This window comes from Seriola aureovittata, chromosome 12, assembly GCF_021018895.1.
Source record: "Seriola aureovittata isolate HTS-2021-v1 ecotype China chromosome 12, ASM2101889v1, whole genome shotgun sequence".
Taxonomy (NCBI): domain Eukaryota; kingdom Metazoa; phylum Chordata; class Actinopteri; order Carangiformes; family Carangidae; genus Seriola; species Seriola aureovittata.
In genome coordinates, this window is record NC_079375.1 from 5651396 (window position 1) to 5659205 (window position 7810).

At 37.9% G+C, this 7810-nt stretch overlaps 1 protein-coding gene across 12 annotated transcripts in view; it reads right to left on the reverse strand.

The window, feature by feature from the left end:
• Positions 1-6487, reverse strand: part of LOC130179194 (rho GTPase-activating protein 12-like) — a 57946-nt gene extending 51459 nt beyond the window's left edge. For 2 of the 12 annotated variants that reach the window (XM_056392015.1, XM_056392006.1), the window contains exon 1: positions 6250-6487. The gene's annotated coding sequence lies outside the window, so the exon portion shown is untranslated. The remainder of the gene's footprint in view (positions 1-6249) is intronic. The other 10 variants (XM_056392012.1, XM_056392008.1, XM_056392010.1 and 7 more) reach the window with 6 other exon arrangements.
• Between the last annotated feature and the right edge of the window lie 1323 nt (positions 6488-7810).

Sequence of the window (7810 nt, forward strand, 5' to 3'; positions counted from 1 at the left end):
ACACTTCCTACTAACTACCCTATAAAACCTTTTACATATTAAACTGACATATGGGAAGCTTATGGACAAGAGGGGTAAGAACAAGGAAATGTAAAAATAAAGAGTCTTAGAGTTGTTTTTTTTAATTGTGTATTTAATGTCCTGTATTTTCATGGAGATTAAGTAACTCATGTTTATACATCTAACAGTACAAGTGTCTTGTTCAATTTAAGCCATTATCCATGGTTCTGTGATATTTACATGAGTATTTAAGGAGGTAAAATCAGTCAGTGTTTAGTTGTATACTACTATACAACTAAAATACAGATTTAGGCATCACATGACTGACTTCCGAATTTGAAATGTTTGCAACTGTTCCAGCATTACTACCTGGAAATCACTATAGAAGAGAGTGTGAGTCAAATGATTTGAATGTACACTGTAAGCAAGTTAACATACCAGACCCACCAACAACAAATGGTGCAGCCAGTCAATAGGCAAATTCATGACGAGAGACATTATGTGTCTAACATCCCATCATTTTAATATAAAAACATGGACTGAAGGTTTAGCACTTCATAAAAGTTGAAAATTGAGTGGAAATACATAATTTTCCACATGCATTGATAAAATCTTGCTCCATGAATCAGTGTAATAATTAGAGCTGAAACAATTAGTTCATTAACAGATATGTCAAACAACAGAGAAGTGATCCAAAAATGACAAAGACATACTGTTTCCATGTTCTCAAATGTGCCCATGTGTGGGTTTAGTCTTTTTGTGATAGCAAACTGAATGTCTTTGGGTTTTGAGTTGATCAGGCAGATTACAAGATTTAACATCTTTTAGACCAAACAATCAGAAGAGAATAACTGGCAGATTAATCAATGATGAAAATTATCTTTATTTGTAGCCCTGGTACTAATGAAAATGCTAAATCCATCTCAAACATCCCAATCATTACTCGGACCTCAACTGTGTCTATGCTCGGAGGTCTAAAATAAAACACAGGACACACAATGAGTTTCTGTAGATTTTTAACCCCAGCTGAGCAACAACCCACTGGTGGTGCGGTGTGAGCCTCGTCCGATCTAGATGAGGTGGCAGGATATTACGTCAGTAGCAGTTAGAGGGATATTACAGTGACAGTCATCAGTGAGTCACATCCAGTGTAACTATTGCCTTGAAAACCAAGATTTATTTTGGTTTTATTTTCATGATACACACAATGACACATGATGACTTCTATCAGCAGATTCCAGTCACATCACTTTTTCAGCCCAACCCCACTGCTGCCGACTTGGCACCAAACCAACCACACTACAAATAACTTCCACTGCCAAGTCAGTGTGGTCGTCACACAGACAACATCCTGATGGATCTATTTGGGAAGCAGATTTTCAGACAATTATTTTACCAAACTGTTCGTAATCTATAATTAGCATTGCATGGGAAGCATCCACATTACAAACACATAAAGCAACATGAGCTACACGCTTTTACAACCATCAAGTTTAAAACCATAAAGGTGGCATCTGAACGGTAAACAGGGGTTAGGCAGCCACTATCTAGCATTTCTTTGGCATACTTTCGGTGGTGCATTAGCTTAATAAAGATCTGTGATCAGTCGTGATTACGCCAACAGCACCTGGATTACTCCTGATGCAGTGAGCGGAGGGATAATATCAACGTGGATTAGCTCTTTGGTTCAGGCTAACAGGCACTGAGGGAAATCTCACCAAATCTATCATCTGCTCAGACCATCCATTAGCCAAATGAACTGCCTCACATGCTAATTCACAGCTCACAGTAACAATACACACAGAGTACAGCTGACTAACGATGCATTAGACTGGGTGAGGGCCGTGTCATGACAAGAACTGGCAGCCTTCCTATTTAACCTGTGACCTGCTAATTCAGCCGGCTGGCCTGACAGGAAGAAGACAGTTTCTTCTATTTCCATCTAATCCTTGCACTGAAGACATTTGGGCTCCAGAGCACCACAAACAACAAGTAACTAATGATTATTTTCCTTATTATTAATCTGCAGGTTATTCCCTCAACTAGAAAATATATCTAGAAAGAAAAAGAAAACTACATCCCACAGTACAAGGTGATGTTTTAATATGTCTTCTCTAGTCCAACCAACAGTCCAAAACCCAAAGATATTCAGTTTACTGTGATACAAAACAGAAAAAGTTAGAAAATATTAATATTTAAGAGGCTGAAAATAACAATAACAATTGATTAACCAACTAATCAATGCAACTCTAGTAATATTTACTCAATAAATAGCCTAATTTATAATAGTTTTCAAATAAGTTTATTGTACAAACAGGACACAAAATATTAAAGAAAAAGAAATACAATGAGGTAGAGTAATCATAAAAAAATATGCACAAAATGAAATCAGATATATAACTGAAGCCAAAAACCACAATGCAAGTGCAGGAAAATACTTATTTTCCTTAAATCATCAAGGCTAACAGCTTTGATAAATACTGTAATAATGATCAAGTTTCAATGAAAACAATGAGGAGCATTTTTTACCATTTTGAACCGGCCTGCACTCACTTCATCTACAGTAGGTGTGAGATTTTATCTGTGCAATCTGCTATGCTGAATGCTCCAGTTCGGTCACTGTGATGCACTTCATACGAGAACCCTGTGGTTTGCCTGGAACAAGTTCGGCCCTATCTTTCCTGTATTTCTCCATTTCTGGGAGCAATAACTAAGAGTAAATACTTTCTCTAGCTGCACATTCTTCAGTGGCTGAGTTCTAGAGAAATTACCTGGCTGGTAAATTTGTCAAAGTGGTTTGGAAAGTCTGGGACTTATGTCACTGCAGCAGTTAGACAAGAGTTAATTTCCTGTCTTCCTTGCACAATGTTTCCCTTGGTTGTTCTTTTCACTCTCACTTGCCTTTAATATCCTGCCAAAGTTTTCAGGGTAAATCACCAACCATTCTGACAGCTGTGGATTCAGTCAACTAAATCTAAAACGACTTGCAAAATTAAAACATTTTAAACTTTTTTTTACACAATGTTGACAAATGTCCCATGCAATTACAGCTCATATGTAAACATAAATGCAACAAGCTGCAACAGCTGTTATATAATACTATTATTGTAACTATTTTAAAGTAAAAACCAAAACTGTAAACTGAATATTTTTGGATTTTGTACTGTAGGTCTGGCAAAACAAGACATTTGAGGATAAGAACTTTTCTGCCATTTACAGAGCAAACAAGTCAGTGTTTGAGACTGATCAATGATGAAAACAGCCTCATCATTTTTGAACCAATGAAGCATCAGTTATCTTTTAACAATCTTGTCCCTCCTCCCTTCTCATCAGAAAAATAAGGCTCTTTCCAAATAAAATCCTTGGATTAATGGAAAACTATGCTCAGAAAAAGCCATTATCCAAATGACTTAAGGTAGGCAAGTCTACAAATAACACAGATTAATTAAGACTTCCTGAGTACTCTCATTCTTCATACTGAAAAGCATTTAAAAGGTTAAGTACCTAGGGGCTGTTGTCTCTTTCACTTATCCCACTCTAGATTAAGCGTCAGAATCAGCAGTGCCATTTAGCAGACAGCACAAATCTTCTCAGAGTCCAATCAGCAAAATCAGAGGAAGCACCTTAATTTAATGTGATGGTAATAAGATTTACAAGGGGGTGTTTGGGGGTGGATGATTGAGTAGGAAGGATGAAACCATCCTGAGCTACACGGACATGAAGACAGGGCCTTGGTTGATGTGTTGGGAGTGTCAGGAAGACAGAGGAGATGTGTCTGGGACTGATCTGCGTTGAAAAATCTGTTGTTGTCAGCACATGTAGGAAACACACCCTTCCATTTTCTCCCGCCTCAGCAAGTCAGAAAACAGCACCTTAGAAAGGGGTTTTCACTGAAAAAGCATGAAATGTTGACATGGACAACAGAGACAAGTGAGGCAGCAGAGGTATTACTCTGCATCAGCTCTCACATGACTCTTGTTAGCCAGACCGCTTCTATCTGGAGTGGGTGGCCAGTGATTACTTTGAAAGAGTTATTTTCATCATAGGGAGAAAATTTCTTTCACATTATGGAGACATTTAAAGTGAAGGGAAAGGATGTTGGGGAGATATCAGCCTCACTATTCACATAGTACTGCTGAGGGCTATATGTTAACTTTTCAGAAATAGAGCTATGATTGAACTGTTGTCAAGTTTCTTGCCTTTAAAGCGACTATAATAGATATTTTCTATAACAAAATCAAAAGACAATGTGAAAACAATGTGACAATGTGGTCACCCAAATCTCAGCTTTACAGAGATTTACAGCTAGTTTCCACCCTATGTTTAACTGCCCACCCATTACCTTACTTCTTTGGTTCACTCTCAACGCTCACATAGAGTTGTTTGGGCCACAGCAGGCAGCTGTTTTTAGTTTAATAAAAAACCCACTAGACACTAACTGCTCTGTAGGTTGACAGGTAGACAGACACAATTAGCAACTAGCTAGTGAATATAGTGCACAATTTAGCAGCTTAAGAGCCAGGTATTCCCCCCCAGGAGTGAGTGGAGAGCAAAATCAGAGCTCATAGAGGGTGAGTATTGGACTTACATTTGCCAGGTACCTAAAAACATAGGTCCAAATGAATGATAAAGTTGCTCCGTAACTGCTGGATGTGTAAATAACCAAATGTTTGCCAACAAGTTTGCCATACCAACTTGGTAAAAGCTTCTACCTTCCACCTCCAATATATTGGGGTGGCAGCAGACATCTCATAGACAAAAACATCTAAAATAAATAAATAAAACTATCTGCATGGCTCAGTAAACCAAGCAGTGCACTGCGACCTTCACATGCATCCACGCCAAATATAGGTCCACATTGCCCTGAACAGCTTGAATTCAGCACAGGCTGTCCCAGTTAGGCTCCTCTCACTACAACTTTCCTCGAACTCAACTCCCCAAGGTCCCCTGCCACTGTCACAACCACAATCTGTCACACTTCAACTAACCACAGCTACAGCTCACTTATTGTGGGTATCTTCAAAGGAGAGACATGAGAGCACACAACATAAATAAGACACAAAAAGGACATGTTTAAAGGCAGGTAGGGCACCCACAGTAGGAATGAGAGCAGGCAGGGGAAAATGCAATTCATTATGACATCACCCTCCAATAACCAGTAAATCTTTCCCCTCACACTTACTGGTAAATAAACCAGTTCACCAGCTACCAGCTGTATCACAAACATGTGGGGAATGGTGTGATTTATGGTTTACAAACAACTTGAGGATGATTTAATCAACAGAGAACTTACACATAACGGTTTTAATAATCAAATTTAGAGTTTCAAATAAGGGTATATATTATTTTTTCCTTTAATGACTTGACAAGTCTATAAAATGTCACAAAACATGCTCTGAAATCTTCAAATTGCTTTATTTTTCCCCAACAAAAGTCACAAACACAGAGATATTCTATTCACAACAGAGCTAATCCTCATATTTCATAATCAAATGTTTGGCATTTTTAGCTTAATTAATTAAATTATGAATCGACCATCAAGATTGCTGTCCTTTACTTTGAGTTGTTGTCACTCACTTTGGGGTTATAATTTATTGCTGTGGGCTAAATTACGGGTCAGCTAATTGAAAAATCTGCACAGACATGAATCAACAGTATCTGTCCTCTGATTTATACTATTTAGACCGAAAACTGTGACATTCAAACCTGTAATACTGACTGTAAAACACGTTGTTTCTTTATCAAGTTCAAAGGGTAAAAATGACATTTCACCTGCTCTGTGAACAGCAGGATTGCTGCACCATGACAGTGTAATTTCACTGCTGACAGCTCAGGAAGTTCACCCACAACCAAGTATTTGCTGTAACATTTTTATCTTGGTCAGCCAGCGGCTTAACAGCAACTTTATGGGAGAATAAATACACCTCTGCCAGGCTTTATCCGATGTTTATTTTTTTATGCTTTAGGAATAGGAAGTATTCCTAAACGGATTAACTGTACAATTCCTGATATTTGTAAAGCTTTTCTCTTAACTTTATTAGCTTCGTGTTTACTTATGTACACTTTCGATAAGGATGCAAAAATCAAATCTTACATATCACCAACTATAGTCACGTTTTATGATCTTAACATAAAGTTCTTGGCAGGGCGTCTGTCGTGGAGCTAATCTGTCGCTAACGTTAGCTAGCTAATTAGCTTTCTGGCTAAAACATTCCTTAGTGTCCCAAACACCGTCGCACCTTCACCTACCTTCTCTGCGGGAGTGAGACAGTCCGTGGGGAAAAGGAAACACACTCCTGGGTGAGGTTAAATTCCCGTAAACTTTCCTGTCGACCGACCAACCGTATGAAAATAGTTCTCCACTTGTCAGGTTAAGTCAGACGGCAGTGCTCCCGTCTCTCCTCTTCTTCCCAGGCCGGTGTAATAATCCACAGTAGTGCTCGTTCCCGTGGACTCACGCCTGCCCTCATAACTTTGGCAACTACCTTCAAGCGAAGACCGTCTATGGAGAATGATGCATTACTCTACTTTTTTTCCAGGAGAAACTCTGACTCGCTTTCCGGTCGGTACATACCCCGAGTAAACGTTGGCGTTACCATAGCAACCACGGTATGAATCAAAATGTCAAGCAACTAAACAAAAACCATTTAATTTAACTGTTAACTCTAACTGACAACCGTTAGCTCGTGTTAACCAACACACATTTAATGTCTATCTAAATATGTTTAGTCAGCGTAAACCAGCATCAACCCATTAAAAGCAGCGCAAAGTTTTTATTGAGCGGAAAAAACATTCAGAGTGAGTACTCTAGCCTAATTTCTGCTCTATGGTCCTAGCCCGCAGGTGTTCAGGATTCAAACTGGGAACTAGCGTCACCTGGCGGTAATGTGGTGGAGATACAACTACATTGCAATTATCAACTTGCTATGTAGGACAAAAAGTGACGAAGTATAAATAGAAAAAATAAATGTAGAAATGCATTAATTAATAAATTAATCAATAAATGGAAAAATACAGAAATTGTATTTCTTTTATTACCAACATTTTTTTATTTTGCATTTATTTATTTATTTCAGCATTTATTTGTTTATTTGTTTATTTATACTTATGTCATTTTTGTCCTTCATACTTTCAATCCAAAAATTTGGAAACACTTAACAGTTCTGGCTGCTGCAGTACAACTGCAAAGAAGTACAATAACACTTTTCTAGATATTTGTTTTTACAGGTTTTCTCTACTGATGATTTACTTTTGATGACAGTTGTAGGCCAAGGTTTGGGCACCCCTAGGCAAATTATATATTTTGTTGATATAAAAAAAAAGAGTCTTTCTTCAGTTTCAAAGTTTGCTAGTGAGCCAGCAAGCCTGCGTTTGCTTTTTGGTTTTCAATGTTAGTAAGCCATCAGTAAAGGGAAATGAGCACCTTAATTTGTAATGAGTCATCAGCAAAAGTTAGTCACCTATGAATTTTAATACATCATTGTCAAATGTTAATGAGCAGTCTATAAATGGATTTTGGTCCAGATGTCTAGCAGCTCTTTTTAAGAAGTGGTCAAACAGTCCAATTGAGAGGTCTTTCTAGTGAATAAAATAGTTCTCAGACACACAGATTTTTCACAACCCAACAGTGGTTCTTATTAATGACTCATAACTGATCTATAAATAATTATCAACTGCTTTATTAACCAGCAATAGAGCCTTTAATCACAGCTTCTAAACCCTCTATAAATGGTGCAGTCTCAGAAGAGTGGTAGCAGATTTCAAGGGGCCTAACCCAAACCATGAAGAACAGACTGGTTATATAGTGCTT